Consider the following 20,272-nt stretch of genomic DNA (forward strand, 5'->3'; position numbering starts at 1 on the left):
TATAAATAGAAACAAGAGATAAAGCTACACAGAAAATGATATTTTAAATTGGTGTCACTTGAATTCCAAGACCCACAGAATATTGAATTTTAAGACTACATAATAAACATTCAATACAGCGTTAGAAACCTTAGATTCTCTTCTTTGATCAGAAAAAAGAGTTCATTCCTAGATTATATGTGTCTGGGGTTATATGAGTTTGAAATGAGGGTGGCTGTCCAAAATATAATGCAATACATACATATTGGTTTATATAGCGCTTTAACAACAGCTTAAGCTAGAACAAAACACTAACATGGAAAAAAAGGAAATGCTGCCCTCTTATGGAAGGAAACAAATATTGCCAGCGGTCTGGCCAGCGCTTTAGTGGCACCCAAGCATTAAAAAAACAAAACCCGAACTAATTCGGGAATGACGTTCCACGTCATATTTTCAATTCCCGAATAAATTTGTAAATGGCAAAGAATGAGTTAATTTGGACTGGTTCTTTTGAAAGCTCGAAACATAAAAAAAAAAATCAAACAGGAGACAAAAATAGAACACAAGACAATCACAGTTGCAAAAAAAATATTCAAACAAAATGTCACTTTCGCAGTCTTTATTGACAACCAGCAGATTTGCTGACCTGAAACTGTTTCGAGATGTCAAAAGAATCTTCGAACACTTTGTGAAATGCGCAGGCAGCAAATGGAGGGAGGCCAAAATCAAAGTTGTGTACTCCCTCTTACATACTTGAGTTGCAAGGCGAGCAGTAGCGTTCTGAGCCAACTGGAAAACCTTTTTCAGGGACGAGCGGCTGGCGCCAAAATAAAGTCAAACACGATGAGTGAGATACGAGTCCTGTATGCTGACAGTGAACCCAACCCGCTTTGCAATCTGCAGCAATGAAGCAAATCGAACATTTCCGCAAAAAAACAGCCTCCAAGCTAATTAATGTCACTTCTACTTGATGTTTTTGCAAAAAAAATAAATAAATAAAGACACTGCATTACTGCATTGAAACCAGTTCAACAACTGCCAAAATAAAGGCCTTCATAGCTGGTTGCTAATGCTAGTTAGCATGTTTGCATTGGTGCTTTAACCATTTAAAGGACAACCGACAACATTTTTTTGTTTCCTAACTGACATCGGAAAAAAACTTTTATAGCATCTAAAATACCAAAAACAAAGTCCCTAAACTACTTCAAAATGACCTCGAAGATGGCGAGTTTCAGAAGGTCCCGCCCCCCTGTTCGTGACCTCACACCAGAACGTCTTGCCTTGCTCGAGAATCAAAACAATGGCTTCAGATTCGGAGTAGATGCTTTCTTCTTACTCATCCAGTTATGAATATGATTCAAATAGTTCCAAATGTTTACAATCGATGAAAGAAATCCTTCCATATCAATTCGAGCCATCAGGACTCCAACGTAGCATCCCAGAAAATGCACAAGATGGCGCCCAAGCCCGTTGATAATGGGCTGATTTGTCTGCCGGGAATTTGTGTCAACTAGTACCAAATAGTAGTCATGGTGCAACACACGATTCACCATCACGATATGTCTGTGTTTTCCTTCTAATTTTGCCATCAACAAGGATCAACACGAAGTTTTCAGACCAAACAAAGCACCCAAAATGCAATGTGTGTCGCTTTCTCTGTCAGGGGCGTTCCAGACGTGACGTCATGTCAGGAATCGTCATCAACTCGAAAACAAGACTTCCTGAATATTCAGCGCGAGTCTTGAAACGTAAAATATCGCTATATGCGGTGGAATCTTTGTAAAATACGCTCAGTAGAAGTAATTTGAAGTCATTTTACAAATTATGGACACAACTCGTCCGGAGGCATCGGTATTCCTTTAAGGCCAGAGAGTCAAACTAATTTTTTGCCACCAGTCACATTGTAGTTACATTTTCCTCTTGGGGGTCGTTATGAATTTGGCTGGCACTGTAGCGCCCCGCCTGCAGCTGCACAGGTGTTGGTCATTTTAATCAGTGGCAGTTAAAAGGACTCCCGGCATGACCATTCAGTGTCGGGTCATTGTTTCACCCTATCACATTTGTTTCACCTCGTCATGTTTCACCTGTGGTTTTGTTTGTTACCTTGGACCGTTTTGCTTTGATGACTTTGTTGTTTGAGATTTTATTCTTGCCGACTTTATTTAATACAATTTGTCAAATGCACATTGTTCCTCCCTACTGTCTGCAGTTTTAGGGTTCACCAACCACCACCACCTTGGAAATCGTGACAGAATTTAGGGAAGCCATTATAATAATAATAATAATAATAATTATTATTATTATTATTATTATTATTATTATTATTATTAGTATTATTATTATTATTATACATTTGATTTATAACCACCTTTCCAAACTCTCAAGGTCACTTTTCAGTCACAGGATCAGTTTTTCTGTGGGTGAGCAGTGGGAGCCACATGTGCCAGCAACCAGGAAGTAACTTAAAAAGATAGAAAGCTCCCTAGCTAGCTAAGAGATAGCTAATAGAGAGCTAGCCAGCGAGCTACACAAGGTAGATAACCACCTAGACCGCTAATAGCTAGCTAATAGCAAGCTAATAGATAACTAACAGATAGCAAATAGATAGCTAGGTAGGTAACTTGATAGCTAACTCGACTGTCATAATTTATAATGTAATTATAGGTGTTCAAATACCTGTCATGTGTCATAATACATGTCAGGTATTTGAACACCTATAATACACTGTCGGGAAGTAAAGAATCTGCTTTAAATTAGATATCAAGTAGACAGGATGAACTTAGTACAACGAATAATGACTGTTATTGTGGTTTACGTGGGCCAATTTGACATTTTGGTTCGCAGTTTAGGAAGCATCATGGAATCTCACAAGTTTGATTTACTTTTGCGGACCGAATATAATGATGTGGCGGGCCAGATTTGGCCCTCGGGCCTTGACTTTGACACCTTGTGCTTTAAGTAGACCAAGTAGAAAGTAGATCAGCAATCTGACGAAAGTCTGTCTAACAGTACTCACAAACTCTTTCCTCTTTGCGAGGAATAACAAATACAGTGACACCTCGGCTTACGAACACTTTGGCTAACGAACTTTTCAGCTTACGAACGCTAAATTCATGAGAATTTAATCTTGGCATACAAACTTTTTTCCGGGATAAATACGGAGCGCCACAATGAGTGATGTGTCATTAGTGAACGAGCCCGTTCTCCTAACAAGGAAATGGCAGCCGACTTGTTTTTGTCCTCTATTTCCCGCCCCCAGTCTTCGGTTAAAGCCGCACGTGATTGGTCAAGAACGCAGCAGTGAGGGGGGTTACAGAAACCCAGAGCTGCAAATTAAAATAGATAGGCAGACGACAGAGAGAGAGGAGAAAATGGATAGAAAACACAGTGAAATTTGGACTCGTTTTAACTTTATTGATAGTTCAATGGAAGAGTGTAGACTGCAAGTTTAAAATATCCCATCAATCAGGCTCCACAAATAACCCGCACAAGCAATCTGTACACTTGATGCAAAATGCTATCAACCCGGCTAAACAGAACAAAATTGATCAGGAACTAGGTAAAATTATTCCAGAGAAAGCAAGGCAACTTCACTCGGATATCGTCAAGAGGCAACCTGGAAGTTCATCATCCACTGATGATTTCAAGGGTAGCCAGGGATGGTTCGAGAACTTTAAGTGACGTACAGGGATTCATAGTGTCATTCCTCATGGCGAGGCAGCCAGTTCTGATGATAAAGCTGCCAAAGCTTACAAGGAATCCTTCCTCAAGATGGTGGAAGAAGAATGCAACGTTCCTCATCAAGTGTTTAATGCTGATGAAACCGGCCACTCCATTCTATCAAGCCATCGACGACAATCCCAAAGGTAAATAATACGACTTTATTATACGGTGCAATTTATTTCTTTAGTTACAATGCCATAGCCCATTTATTATTCCTAAAATAAGGTATATTTTGTGTGGTTTTCAGGCTTAGAAAATTAAAAAGTAGAAAATTACATTCTATGGGGACCTGGGAACGGATTATTCTCCTTTTAATGGGTTCCTATGGGAAATTAATGTTTGGGATACACACTTTTCGCCTTACACACTCTGGCTGGGAACCAATTAAGTTCGTAAGCCTAGGTATCACTGTACTAGTGCCGTACTGATAAGCTCTGAGATGTGAGGATAACACACCCGACCGCAATATAATATAAGTGGCTGGTGCAAAGAGACATAGAGTGCCCAAAACTCAAGCGGGAATCTTCAGTTTCAACTTCTGTGTCTTAAACTGCCCCCTGGTGGTCACTGGGTTTATTTGATTTAAGTAAAGATGCCTAATTAGTATTTCTACTTGATCAGCATAGTTTGTATACAAGTCTGTGGACTTCAATAAAGAGCTTCAACTGTGTTGGTCACCATGAGAACACTGAGGAGTGGTGTTCCTAATGTATTGTCCGCCCAGCGTGCGTAACGACAGACGGGATGCCGCCATTTTACAACGGACTGATTTGGCACAAGCTCGCTCTGTATCAATGCCTAATGCCATTTGATTGGAAGCTGCTGAGAAACTAGGCCAGTTTGAGGAAGACTGCGACTGTCCGCTCGCCCGCCTTTCATTGCAACTCTCATGGGACCGTCACAGCATATAAATAGAAGGTCGGTTGTACTTTTCAAAATATTTCACTTTCATTTGGAAGACTCACAGCAGCACCGCGGATTCCCGTCGACCTCGTCCCGAAATGGCGAACTGACATTGAGACAAGGATGCTTCAGGAAGCCTCTCGTATCCATTTCTCTCGTTATGCAATGGCAACCTCGTAAAAAGCTTCAAAGACACTTTTGCTTCTGCTCTCAGCTTGATTTTATCGTTCGTTATTTTCTAATTTAACCCCTTCTTTGCCAGACGTGTAAAAATGTGTCCACTCCAGTGCCAGGGTTTTTGTAATCGTCACTCAAATTCCAGGACCCACAAAATATTGAGTTTTAGGACGACCAAAACATTCAATGCAGCGTAAGAAACCTTAGATTCCCTTCTTTCATCAGAAAAAATAGTTAATGGCTAAATGATATGGGTCTGGAGTTATCTGAGCTTGAAATGGGGGTGTCTGTCCAAAATACAATGCAAGACATACATATTGGTTTATATAGCGCTTTAACAACAGCTGAAGCTGGAACAAAGCACTAACATGGAAAACAGGGAAATGCTGCCCCCTTGTGGAAAAGAAAAAAAAAACATTGCCGGAGGCCGTGGCCACCACTTTATCGGCACCTAAGCATGAAAAACCCAAACCCGAACAAATTTGGGAATGCCGCTCTGTCATATTTTCAATTCCAGAATAAATTCGTGAATGGCAGTGAATGAGTTAAAGGACAACCAACACCATTTTTTAATTGATTTTTTTAGAACAATTAGAAAAGGAAAACATGGTCACTTTGAGCATCATCGGGTCCAGACATTAAAACAAAACATAGATCACGTAATCAACATCAAAATAAAACGTTTTACATTTCTTTTCAATTCTTCTCGTGCAATGTCCTGTTCACTGTGCCATATACAAAAGAAAAAAACAAATAGATGAAAAAATAAGAGAAAAATAATAATAATACAAATAAAAATAATGAATAATAGTAATTACAGTAGCAATAATTAACAATTCCGATCTTGAGTGAATTGGGGTTCATAGGTTAACGTAAATAGCTTTATAAGCACTTATGTTGCTGGAAATTTATCCCAGGTATCCCATAGTCTCTCAAATTTCTCGCGCTCGCCTCAGACTATGAAAGTAATCTTTTCCATTTCATAAATTTCACCCACCACCTTAATCCAGTCTTTGACCGTTAGGGGTTCTTTTGTTAGCCATCTCCTCGTGATTGCTTTCTTGCAGGCTAACAGCACAATTTTCTGTATGTATTTCTGGGCAGAGTTAACAATGAAATCAGGTTCCAGTCCCAGATACACGGCTTCAAAGGTTGGAGGAACCACTTTTTCCCACAATCCTACCCATTGTTATACTTGTCTCTTTCCAGTATTTGGAAATGACCGGGCATTCCCAAAACACATGATAATGTGACGCTTTGTTATTGCCACAGGATCTCCAGCAAGCTGTACCCGATCCTTGTGCATGCCCTTGAGCCGGAACTCTAAAAAAATCTGACAATGTTCTTCCACCCAAATTCTTTCCAAGAGTGAGCAGATGTACAATTCCACTGCTGTGCTATTATTCTTTCCGATGCTTCCTGTTGGATTGTGTCATGATCTGGTTGGCGACCAACGGGTGGCGCTGTCGGCCCTGCCTGCTGCCTCGCAGGTGCTGGTCGTTCCCAATCAGTGACAGTTAAAAGGACTTCCGGCACGACCATTCGGTGTCGGGTCATTCTATGCAATTGTATGCATTGTGTATGCATTGTATGCTGTGCATACGTTTGGTTCATCTTGGCAGACGTTTACTCTTGGTCTTTATTTGATACTTTGTATTTTTCTGTTTGAAAGACTTTGATGTTTTAGATTTTGTTCCTGTTGACTTTATTTTAATACAATTCCTCAAACACAACCTGCTGCTCCCCCTGCCTGCTTTTTGGGATCCACATCTGCCATCACCACCTCGCAAACCGTGACAGATTGTAATGCCTCCCTCCTCCAACCACTTGTTCTTGATATGTTATCTCTCCTCCTTCCAATTCCTGCAACTCTTTGTATATTTTTGATATAATTCCTCTTCCAGGTTTTGACATATAGGATCATAGGAATATCTTAATTAAGCTGAAACCACTTTGTTGGACCCATCCTTTATGTAAGTTTCTCTCTAAGTAGTGTCTTAGTTGAAGATATCTATAGAAGTCGTGATTACTCAGTCCATCGTTGATTCTCACATCTTGGAATTGTCATATCCCTTCCTCCTCAAGGAGGTCTCTGTAAATCTTTAACCCTTTTCCCACCCATTTTTGAAAGCCTGCATCAGTTCTGTATGGCAAAAATTCGGAATCAAATCCAATCAATTGTAGAAGTAGATATGGGCTCTTGTCTTTATCTTGATTGAATATTCCATGCCACACCTTGATTGAAGTTTTGATCCAAGGGTTGACACTTTTAAGAGAATTGGTTAATCCGGGGTCTCCGATAATTGCTTGCAATGGAATTTCACTTGATATCTGGCATTCTATGTCTTTCCACTTCGCCCTATATGATGGTTTACAGATAATGATGTCACGTTTTGCGAGGTGGTGATGGCGGGTTCGGATCCCAAAAAGCAGGCAGGAGGGAGCAGGAGGTTGTTTGACAAATTGTATTAAAGTAAAGTCAGCAGGAACAAAATGTAAAACATCAAAATGATCTGAATGGAAATAATACAAAGTAGCAAAAGAAGACCAAAAGTAAAAGTCCGCCAAGGTTAAACAAACACGTACACGATGCATGCTGCAACCAAGCAGCAAACAAACAATGAATCGGCACCGGATGGTCGTGCCGGGTGTTCTTTTAAATGTCAATGATTAAACGACCAACACCTGCGAGGCTGCAGGCAGGGCTGACGTCGCTACCCGCTGGTCGCCAATCTGATCGGGACGACCAGCACCTGTGAGGTGTAGGCGGGGGCGACAGCGCCCCCCGTTGGTCGTCAACCAGATCATGACAGTACCCCCCCTTCAAGGGGCTGCTTCCAGAAGTCCCAACAGTCTCCCAAAAGGTCCACTCGCCAGGGAACGGTCGGTGGAGAGGGCAACCGCTGCCTCTCCAGCATACGACGGGCGGCGGCCTGATGGGAACGGGACTCGGCCTGGGGTGGACGAAGACGCGGCACGGATCGTCGTGGGCGTGAGTGCGATCCCTCTCGCACGTTCACGCGACGGCGCATGGCTCTGCGTGGACGTCGAACTGCCAGGCGCAGAATGGCACCCCGTACGGCCGTATGGGACCAGGTCTCGGCCGGACGCCGACGTGGGCGTGAACTGCCCGGCTCCGGAGGAACGAGACCAGTCCAGAGCCGCTCCGGGATCCAGCGGTGAGTGGGGTCTCGGACTGACATTGACGCGGACGTTGCACGGCTCGTCGTGGATGAGACTCAATTCGTCATGCACGAGGACAGCGTGGCTGGACGTGGGCGTGCAATGCCAGTCACCCAGTGTCACCCTGGACGGCCACCTGGAAGGAGGTCTCGGCCGGACGTTTACGTGGACGTTGCGGCTCGTCGAGTGACGCGATTCAAACGCGATGAGGCTTTCGCTAACGTGGACGTAGCATTGCCAGGCACAGGGTGGAAATGAGACGCTCCCTCCTGCCTGCTTTTTGGGATCCGAACCCGCCATCACCACCTCGCAAAACGTGACAAATGACAAAAATACTTATCTGTGTTGCCTTATAATAATTCATCATCTTTGGTAGGGAGAGGCCTCCCTTACTTTTCATCAGTTGTAGAGTCTTGTATCTAATTCTAGGTCTCTTTCCCTTCCAAATAAATCGTGATATCCAACACCATTTTTTTGTTTCCCAGCTGACATCAGAAAACCGTTTTATAGCATCTAAAATATCTAAAACATGCAGGCTGATATTTTTAGTCAAATGCAAAACACCAATAAAAATGACTTAAAGTGTCCCAAAACTGCTGCAAAATTAGCTCAGAACTGGGCAGATACAGAAAGTCCCGCCCCCTTGTTCGTGATGTCACTATTGGTCACACACTGCCTTGCTCCAAAATCAAAACAATGGCTTCAGAGAGTTCAGATTCGGAGAAGATGCTTTCTTGTTACTCATCCAGTTATGAATATGATTCAAATAGTTCTGAAGAGGAAAGCATAAATGTTTGCAATCGACTAAAGAAGTCGTTCTGTATCAATCCGAGCCATCTGGACTCCAATGTAGCGTCCAGAAAATGCACAAGATGGCGCACAAGCTCCGTTGGAAATGGGCTGATTTGTCCGCCGGAAATTTGTGTCATGCGTGTTACCGCAATTGGCTGCAACACACGATTCACCATTGCGTTATTTATGTAGTTTTCCTTCAAATTTTGCAATCAACACGGTGGTTTCAGGCAAAAAAAAGTACCCTAAATGCATTGTGTGTCGCTTTCTCGGTCAGGGGCGTTCCAAATGTGATGTCACTTCAGACATCGTCATCAACTCAAAAACAAGACTTCCTGAATATTCAGCGCGAGTCTTAAAACGTAAAACATAGCTAGATGCGGTGGAATTTTTGTAAAATGCGCTCAGGCGAAGTCATTTGAAGTGATTTTACAAATTATAGATGCAATTTGTCCGGGGTGTCGGTTGTCCTTTAAAACACAATAAAAATTGTTCAAATGATTGATCCTGGTCTTATTTGTATATCTCACAAAAATGTGGCATTGGAAACGGGGATGTGAAGAGTTTTATCTACTGCGTGTGTGTGTGTGTGTGTGTGTGTGTGTGTGTGTGTGTGTGTGTGTGTGTGTGTGTGTGTGTGTGTGTGTGTGTGTGTGTGTGTGTGTGTGTGTGTGTGTGTGTGTGTGTGTGTGTGTGTGTGTTAATAATTCAGCCAGGTGCTCTCAAGTTCCTCTCAAGCTCGCTTTCAAGACGACCAAAAGTTTGCCGTGGCATTGAGATCCAGCGAGATGAGTTACAGTGGGCCTTTGTGGTGCGTACACTGCCCCTGCTTGGAAAGTCTTTGGCCTGCCAGCAAGTTTCCTCCTTTTTTGTCTTCCCGCCGCATTCCGAGACGCCACACAAGACGCATGCGGAACATTTGTGTTGCTAACGGATCGCTTACGTATCATTAGTAATACTGATAAGACTTTGAAGCCTCGAAGCTGATATTAAGGTTCATAAATGTTAACTTCCTTAGCATGGTAGTCATGCTAGCTTACAATGCTAATGGGCTGATGATGGTGTCAGCGGGTCAGATCCGGCAGGTTGTCCACTATGTGGACAACAAGTGCGTCTCAAATATTTCATAGCACCCAAATCTTCCTAACATAATTCTGGCCATTGGTAAAATACGGAAGCGTAGTAGGCCCTAGTGTTCATTTAAAAACAAGGCAGGTCTTATCCAGAATCGGAATCAGCACATTCATAGTTTCGTTGTCATGTAGTAAAATGGAACACATAATCTGTCTGAGATAATAATAATAACAACAACAACAACAACAACAGCAATAATAATAAGTTATATTGTTATATAATAATAATAATAATAATAATAATAATAATAATAATAATAAGAAGAAGAAGAAGAAGAAGAAGAAGAAGAAGAAGAAGAAGAAGAAGAAGAAGAAGAAGAAGAAGGAAAGTAACAATAATAACAATAAAAAAATAATATTCTGTCCTTATATAATGATACATATTATTTTGACGACGATACTAGTGCAGCGTGTTCTACCGGAAACAAATTCCTTGTGTGTTCTACATACTTGGCAATAAAGATGATTCTGATTCTGATATTATTAATCATAGTAATAATATGTATTATTATTATTATTGTTAATAATATACATCCATCCATTTTCCATCCCGCTTATTCCTCATTAGGGTCGCGGGGGGTGCCGGAGCCTATCACAGCTGTCTTCGGGCACAAGGCGAGGGACACCCTGAATTGGTTGCCAGCCAATCGCAGGGCACACAAGGACACACCACAACAGTCACTCTCACACTCACACCAAGGGACAATTTGGAGTGGTCAATCTGCCTGCCATGCATGTTTTTGGAGTGAGGGAGGAAACCGGGGACCCGGAGAAAACCCATGCGGGCCCGGGGAGAACATGCAAACGCCACACAGGGAGACCGGACAGGGACGCGAACCGGCGACCTCTGCTAACCAATCTACTACCAGGCCGCTATTATTATTAATGGTAGTAGTAGTAGTAGTAGTAGTAGTAGTAGTAGTAGTAGTAGTAGTAATAGTATTAGTGTTATAGCTCATGGGAAAAAAATAAAATACACTGTATATCCTTTACTGTATTGGTGTGATTATAGTACACTGTGTGGCCATGTCAAGTTCATTTTTCTGGCTATTGTTGTTTTGTCATTTGAGCTAATTTGTTATCAAATCAGTTTTTGGACAATATATTCTTGCATTTTACTGCTTATGTTGTGTCATATTCAGTTTGTCAACATACTCGCAGGTTCACATGTGACGTTTCTCACATAAGGACATTCTGTGATACTGTAAGGACAGATTCGACACTATCAGTAAATATGGGTCTGTACTAGAATTGTTGACGACCGTTCTACTAAACTAACTAACTAAAGCATGTCAAAATTGTTTAGCATTTTAGCTTCTCAGTATAAGATGTCCATTGTAGCAACCGCTGTCCCTTAAAGGGTTCAAAGAATCATATGTCACAGCTCAAACACTGAGTAAAAAAATTGCATCTGGAATTAGAATTGGTGGGGTTGCGCGCGGGTGGCTAAGGTTTTACTTTCTGACCAAACGGCTCAGCTCAAACATAAACTCACTTTTGAATTAAAAAAAAAACTGTTTGCTATTGAAATTTAACAAGAATAATGATAAGAATCATTTCAATTTGACCTCAGAAAACAATTTCCGACATGTTCAGAAAATTTTTGGAAATCTGCCTGAAGCGCCACTTGGAATTGTAAACAAAACACACGAGGATTCTCAAAAGCAAAATGCACGTTCACCCCAAGTGAGGACATCTGTGAGCATGCGGACAAAGCTTGGCGTGTTAGCAAAACTTCGGCCGCTTTATGAGGCCATCTGGGATTTTCAGCGAGGTGCAAAAGCCATCATTTGCGCCCGTTGCCTCCATTATCTGAGATTCTCTTTGGTGGGTGTTATGGCTACTCTCAAATTTGCATTGACTAAGAGGTCCCTCAGATGAGACAAGACTTTGACCAAAAAATAATAATAATAAACCATCTCGCCCAAATTTCTCAATGATGATTTTTTTTTCCCTGGAACTGCTGTGTGTGAAATATATCCATATCTCTATTTTTAAATGTCCTCCATATCCTGACTGGTCCCCCGCATTTGCACAGTGAAATCATTGTGCTGTGCGCTATATTTGCACTCTTTCAACATTTTTTTTTGCACACGTTCCAACAAAAATATTTTTCCTTTGTTTTGTGCTGCAGTCCCGACGCCGCTTCGTATACTCTTCACTTGTCTCATGTTTTTTTCAAGAGGCGAGTTAGAGATTAAAAGAAATTGTCATTTCTTATCATTCTGACAGTAGAACACCTGTAATTTATTGATTTATTTTGGGTGTGTCAGCCATCTCAGTAATTTAACTTGAAAGAAACCACCACACTCAAGGAAAAACAACCAACAAAAAGCAACAATCAGATACGAGGTGTGACCGACATGGTAGTCAATCACCTTTTTGCTTGCTTCTATCAGCAAAATAAGCAAACAGAGTGAGAAAACCTGAGACCACTTTGACTTGACAAAAAACATTAAAGGACAACCGACGCCTCCGAACAAGTTGTGTCCATAATTTGTAAAATCACTTCAAATGACTTCTACTGAGCGTATTTTACAAAGATTCCACCGCATATAGCTATATTTTACGTTTTATAATTCGCGCTGAATGTTCAGGAAGTTTTGTTTTCGAGTTGGTGACGATTCCTGACGTGACATCACGTCAGCAACGTCCCTGACCGAGAAAGCGACACACAATGCATTTTGGGTACTTTGTTTGGTCTGAAAACATTGTGCCGATCCGTGTTGATGGGGAAATTGGGAAGGAAAATACATAATGCGATGGTGAATCGTTGTGTGTTGCACCAAGACTACTATTTGATACTAGTTGACACAAATTCCCAGTAGACAAATCAGCCCATTTCCAACGGAGCTCTGGCGCCATCTTGTGCATTTTCTGGGCGCTACATTGGAGTCCAGACGCCTCAAAATGAGACGGAAGGACTTCTTTAATTGATTGAAAACATTTATGCTTTCATCTTCAGAACTATTTGAATCACATTCATTACTGGATAAGTAACAAGAAAGAATCTTCTCCGAATCTGAAGCCATTGTTTTGATTCTCGAGTAAGGCAAGACTTCCTGGCATGACATCACGAAAAAGGGGGCAGGACCTTCCGAAACTCGCAATTTCCGGGGTAATTTTGAAGTAGTTTTGGGACACTTTAACTCATTTTTATTGGTGTTTTACATTTGACTAAAAATATAAGCCTGCATGTTTTGGGTATTTTAGATGCTATAAAAAGCTTTTCTGACGTCAGTTAGGAAACCAAAAAATGGTGTTGGTTGTCCTTTAATTCATTCACTGCCAATCACGAATTTATTCAGGAATTGAAAATATGACCTAGAGCGGCAGGCCAAAATTTGTTCAGATTTTGTTTTTGTTTTGCTTGGGTGTCAATAAAGCGCTGGCCAGACCTTTTGGCAATGTTTTTCTCTTTCACAAAGGGACAGTATTTCCTTTCCGTTACGCCAAGACGTCTTGCATTGCTAGTGAATCAAAACAATGGCTTCAGATTCGGAGAATATGCTTTCTTGTTTGACATTCAGTTATGAATATGATTCAAATAGTTCTGAAGAGGAAAGCATACATATTTGCAATCGATTAAATAATTTATTTGTGCCATTTTGAGGCAACATTGGGGGGAAATCTCTCACCCAAAAAGAGAGGCACAAAATGGCGACCTCCTGTGGCCACCTCCGTTTCCACAGGCTGATAAATTCCTTATATGGCGCTTGGACACCCTCTTCTGGCCTTGTGGGGGCTTTTGGGTGCAACACGAGGTCCCCAGACCAAACAAGTACGGAAAAATATATTGACGTGATGGAAGACCGCTACAATGCGTCTTCTTTACGGTCAGGGGTGGTCCTTTAGTGACGTCACGTACGGACTCTTCACAAACTCAAAAACAAGACTTCCTGAATATTCAGCGCAAGTCTTAAAACGTAAAATATTGCTATATTCAGTGGAATCTTTGTAAAAGACGCTCAGTAGAAGTCATTTCAAGCCATTTTACAAATTATGGACACAACTTGTCCGGAGATGTCGGTTGTTCTTTAATTATCCTTACCTTAAAATGAGCCAATATAATAACAAAATGTGAACTTGACAATTCACACATTGACTAATAAAATGCCAAACTATTCTTAATTTCTCATGAAACCGAAAAAGCTGCTGTGCAGAATGATGCCATTGGGACATTCGTGTTGGCCGGGCAAACTTATGATGTCAATAAGCCCCACTGTGACATCACAGTAAGCTACAGATAAACAATGAGAAAAGAGTGGGTTGATTGTTTATTTTAATCTTGGAGGTTGGCCTACCGCTCATAAATGACAACTATTAAACACAAAATATATTTTGAAGTCACTTTTCTACTGGGGGGCAGTCACAATATAAAGATCTAATAAAAAAATAATATTTTGCAGCCATGAATCAAATATGACACGCGGTTAAAATATAAATAACAATAATAATAACAAAAATAATAATCATCATCATAATAACAACAACAATAATAATAATAATAATAATAATAATAATAATACATTTCATTTATAAGCGCCTTTCAAAATTCTCAAGGACACTCTACAGCAGGGGTCGGGAACCTATGGCTCACGAGCCATATATGGCTCTTTTGATGATTGCATATGGTTCGCCGATAAAACTAAATACATATTCTGTTTTTTTCGCCGTTCATTTCCTGTTGGGGCTGCAGTTGGCGGAAAGTGCAATTTTGATTGGATGATACTGGCCGTCATGTTGAAACAGGTAAACGCCCCTTTAAGTGAGCCCAACGAGTGCACTTCAGCTTGAATGCACCGGAGCATTCGCCTTTGAGGAGAGAAAATGTTCTGAATCTAATTTGCAATGAAACAATTCCATCGATGAAACAGTCGAATGTCAGTGACATTTTAACAAACCCCATGTTAACGTTCGCATCAATATACTTCTGCGAGAAGTATATTGCAGATAGCAAGTGTGGAAGCTTATGAGCCGTGTGCAGGCTAGCTAGCAGTAACTTCGCCTATGGCCCGTTTGGCTAGATTTTTACCAATCACGACAACGGAATACCATTCATGTTAACGGTGAGTACAATCAAGTTATTTTAAATAATACATTCTGACATTTAGGTGCGTGTTTGCGTGCGTGTTTGTATGTGTGTGTGTGCGTGTGCGTGTGTGTGTGTGTGTGTGTGTGCGTGTGTGCGTGCGTGCTTGTTTGCATGTGTGTGTGTGTGTGTGTGTGCGCGCGCGCGCGTGTCTGCGTGCGCCTGTGGCTCTCACTGAAAAACATTTCACTGAAAAACATTTCTAAATATTTTACTTTTATGGCTCTCTTAGTCAAAAAGGTTCCCGACCCCTGCTTTACAGTCACAGGATATTTTTTTCTGTGGATGAGCAGCGGCAGCCGCGCGCTAGCGTTCGATTTACATCATTCCTGGACAGTTGGATAACATCCACATTGCAATTTCAAGCAAATGTTTGATCCAATAAAAATGATTACAAAAAAAAGAACAAAAATAGTGCATTTGCAAAGTTTTTTTTCAAAATGTTTCAGCCAAAAGTCTCAATGTTTTTCTCTGAACGTGTTCATAAAAAAAGCAAATCACTGTTGAAGACATTGGAAATATAATTAAATGAAATAAATGCCCCAAAAGGGACAAGAACGTTTCGTGAACACGACCGACCGTACGTCGCAGTCTCCCCAGCTGGGGCCCTTGTCTCGACGGCAACACGTCATGGAACATTCCCGGAACCAGCCAGCGCACCACCCACCAGCCTGGCTCTTCAGGCGCTCTCTCGCAGAGGAAACAAACAGCAAACACTAACTTCAAGCCCTTTCCCAACATATGCAACCCTTTCCCGACGTGGACGCATAAACAAACAAACCTCCTCCCCCTAAAAAAAGTGCATCAATCACAACACGAGTGCGAGCGAGGGCGCCATAAAGTCACTAACAGCCCTGAAACACTTGGCAACAACCATCCGTCAAACAAGAAACAAACCACCGCCGGTGACCGGCTGTCAAGCGTCCGACGATCGGTCTTCGATCGCCGGTCGGCTTCCAGCTTCAGCCAGCGTCCCCGCTAGCCTTCGTGCAAATTCCTCGGGCTGTTACGCAACTCGGCTAATCTGCATGCAAGGCAACGCGTGCCCGCCCGAGGTATTCCCCACTGCACCGCGGTGAACTCCACTCGCCAGCCCCGAACTGCTCACCCCCGAGCCACCGAGGGGGCTTTCAAAAGCGACCGCGAAAAAAAGAGAAGACGACAGGAGGGAGGAAGGCGGCTCTTAACCTACCGAGAGCGGGGGTGACAACAAGTCACCGCGGTAACACCAGTTCCCTTCCGGGGCTTGACACCTCTCTCGGTTCGCCTGAGGTCGGACGAAGAAGGGACGGAAGGACAGACGGAAGGTGGCCGGTCGTGGCGGAGGCGAAGGCGGAGGCGGGTGAATCCACGCGAGAGCAACACGAAGAAAAGTTGCGCGTCAAAACGGAAGAAATCCTTCTCAACCGGATTTCTGGTAACGGAGCTCCGCCGCCGCAGTCAGCCACACTACGAATGCGAGCGTATGCGTGCGTCAGGGTGAAATCCGGAGACACACGCACACATGCACACGATCACGCGCACGCTCACATGGGGTTATTCCGAGCGCCACTTCCCAGAATAGAAGCAGCGGCGAGAGGCAGTGACAGACAGACACTGTGTGTGTTGTGTGAGTGCGTGTGTGTGCGTGCGCGGGGGTAGGGGGGCGGGCATGCATGCGCGTTGTGCACGCGCATGTGTGACGTCGTCGGATCCCCCAGTGCACAACCAGGGCAGAGGGAGGGGAGGGAGGAGGAGCACTGGCCGAGGACGACTCTCTGTCTGCCGGCTTAAGAGAGCAGGATTCCCCGGTCACCTCTGGAGCGACCTGTCTCTCTGCCTGTCTATGTGTGTGTTTTGTCTCTGACTGTCAGTGAATGACTTCCTCCATAAACACGCGCAACACACACGTACACGTGCACACATTGACACACGCACAGACACATAGAGACACACAAATGCACACACGCACACTCCTAACTCATTGAACTAATAAATCAAATCAGTTTACCGCATTGAAATGAATGGAGACACTCTTAATCCGTTCCTGATCCCCAAATACCAACATTTTTGCAAAATAAAGAAAAATATCAACAAATAGTAGTGTGCCCATACACACAAAGGTACACCGATACACACACACACACACACACAAACACACAAACACAGACTCCCGACACATTGAACTCATGCATCAAATCAGTTTAACGCATTGAAATGAATGGAAACACTCAATCCGTTCCTGATCTCCAAATGCCAACCTTTTTACAAAATAAAGAAAAATATCAAGAATTAGTAGTGTGTCCAAACACACACACACACACACACACACACACACACACACACACACACACACACACACACACACACACACACACACACACACACACACACACACAAACACACGCACACACACACTCCCAACTCATTGAACTCATACATCAAATCAGTTTACCGCATTGAAATGAATGGAAACACTCTTGATCCATTCCTGATCCCCAAATGCCAAACATTTTACAAAAAAAATAAACAAACCAAGAAATAATAGTGTGTCCATAGACACAAACACACAGACACACTCACCGGTCACTGTCCAGCAGCACAACAGCGTTTACCCCAGGCAAGTGGGTGGGGCTACCGCTGAGAAACAAACACCATCAGAGGAAATTGGTTAAACTACATCTCTACTGTACATCTCCCCCAGGCAACATTGTCATGCATTTAATTATTCGAGAATTCTATATTTTTTAATTCATTATTTTGATTGGGCGTGGGCGTTAAATTTGAGCAGGCAAGACGCAGTCATGTGTCCTCCCTAGAGAAATGTTCCATGAATGTGTCTGATGTCTGCCAACGTGACTTCAGCGTCAACTGAGCCACACTGTCAATGTCTGGACTGACAGTAGGTTAAATATTCAGGTCAGGGGATTTCCAAAGGCATCCAAAAGATGAGATAGACGTGGATGGGGCGGGTGGGGGTGTCCCCCACGGTGGGGGCTTCCAAAAATATGCAGTCTGGTATGTGGAGTGAAGACCCGCCGCATCTCTCGCTGGGGACATTTGGAGGTGAGAGGAGCATAAAAACGACACCCATTTCAAGAAAAGAACATTAAATTATTCACTGCCATTCCCAAATTTGCTCGCATTTTGTTTTTTTCTTTATTGGGTGCGCTGGCAATGTTTGTTCCCTTCCACAAGAGGGTAGCATTTCCCCTTTTTTCCATGTTAGCGCTTTGTTCCTGCTTCAGCTGTTGTTAAAGCGCTATATAAACCACTATGTATGTATTGCATTGTATTTTGGACATCCGCCATCATTTCAAATTCATATAACCCCAGACCTATATAATTTAGGAATTAACTCGTTTTTTTCTGATGAAAGAAGATAGTCTAAGGTTTCTTACGCTGAATCGAATGTTTATGTAGTCCTAAAACTCAATATTGGATTGAATGTACCTTTATTCGTCTCGTAGTGGAGAAATGTACATTTTACAGCAGCAAAGTTATGAAAGGAAGAGGAAATGAAAGAAAGAAGTAGAAAAACAAGAATACAGGAGCTGCTGGAAAAGCAGTCACTTTCGCGGTGCCATCCTGAAGTCAAAAACCAAAACAAAAAAACAAATAATATGACAACACAAAGACACAGAGAGTCATTAATTCTTCAGCACTTGCTGTACCCTTTGTGATATTAAGCAGTTCTAGATGAAAGAGGAGAGGATCAAAGTCCTTTTCAGCAGTGGATCAGGGACGTCATGGTTGAATGTACACGTCTACTACAAGCTAAATGTTGAAACCAAATATGCAGCTGTAGCATCCATTGACGAAAATAGATTGTCTCACATCTCCTGTCTCACGTAAATCCGCTTCAATTCCAAGCCGCGACAGTTCCACATACGCATCGGCGCTTAGCGCTGACACTCTTTTCTTCTTATCGCGGGCTTCTCAAGCCATGCATCCATCCAGCCGCAGATTGTCCTGGCATATTCATGCTGCCGAAATGGCGCAACCGCTCCGCACAGTCTCCTCCTTGATGAATGTGATGGCCCAAAATGTTGAAAAACAATCCACACGACGCACAACAACACAAAGTGACAAAAGAAAACATGAAAACAAAAATACAAAAAAAAGCTGCCTACTCGGGCACCATCTTGGATTTCTTCTGTGGGTCCTGGAATTTGCGTGACAATGACACAAACCCTGGGACTGGAATGAACACATTTTTGCACATCGTCTGGCAGTGAATGAGTGAACATTGCACTTAGATAACATTGCAGATCAAAAGCATTATCAAATGTAATTAGGCTTTTCAAGATCAGGATTTTGGAGTCCATCAGTGATCAATAAATCAATACATTTCAAGAACCAAACTATCCAGTTTATTTAAAGAAAAAATTACTGTACAGTCGAATTCTGCTATTTTTCCAGGGATTTAGTGAAACATGCGTGTGAGCGATTGAACGTGAGTTGTGACCTACAGTAGCTCTTTGCGCTTGTCCTACTTATAAATTTATATTTTTGTCTCATTCAAGAAAAGGCGGCTGTGACACTCCATACGCACATGTGAGACCATTACTTCATTGCTTCATTATTACTTCACTTGACTAGCCAAAAGGTCAAAAGTAACTCACATTTCTCATCACCGCCTCTTTCCCCCCAGATTAGCATCTCAACACCAAACGTTCCTCTTTTAGTTGCACATCAAAAATAAACTGCTGTGTGGAATTGTGTGTGTGTGTATGACCAGTCTTGTGAGGACCACTAACATTTTATACCATACGTAGTGCAGACATTTTTAACAAGTAAGGACCTTTTGGCCGGACCTCACAAGTTTTTCATTCTAAAGGTTTCTAGAGGGTCCATGTCGCAGGTGGTGATGGCGGGTTCGGATCCCAAAAAGCAGGCAGGAGGGAGCAGGAGGTTGTTTGACAAATTGTATTAAAATAAAGGTCAGTAGGATCAAAATGTAAAACATCAAAATCATCTGAACAAAAAAAATACAAAGTATCAAAAGAAGACCAAGAGTAAAAGTCCACCAAGGTTAAACAAACACATGCACAGCATACAATGTATACAATTGCATACAAAGCATACAACAATGATCCGACACCAGATGGTTGTGCCGGGAGTCCTTTTAAGTGTCACTGATTGTAACGACCAGCACCTGCGAGGCAGCAGGCAGGCTGACAGCGCTACCCGGTGGTCGCCAATCCGAACATGGCAGTCTGCCAAGGCTCGGGACGACCAGCACCTGTGCAGGTGCAGGCGGGGCCGACAGCGCCACCCGTTGGTCGCCAACCAGATCATGACAGTAACC

General features: G+C 42.5%; 1 protein-coding gene across 1 annotated transcript in view; it reads right to left on the reverse strand.

The window, feature by feature from the left end:
- hivep2a (HIVEP zinc finger 2a) overlaps positions 1-16,591 on the reverse strand; it is a 101,462-nt gene extending 84,871 nt beyond the window's left edge. Inside the window, 2 exon segments of the mRNA XM_089021745.1 lie at positions 16,175-16,431; positions 16,513-16,591. The gene's annotated coding sequence lies outside the window, so the exon portion shown is untranslated.
- Between the last annotated feature and the right edge of the window lie 3,681 nt (positions 16,592-20,272).

Source organism: Hippocampus bargibanti, linkage group LG19 (assembly GCF_051943395.1).
Source record: "Hippocampus bargibanti isolate YZ-2025 linkage group LG19, ASM5194339v1, whole genome shotgun sequence".
NCBI classification, from domain to species: Eukaryota; Metazoa; Chordata; class Actinopteri; order Syngnathiformes; family Syngnathidae; genus Hippocampus; species Hippocampus bargibanti.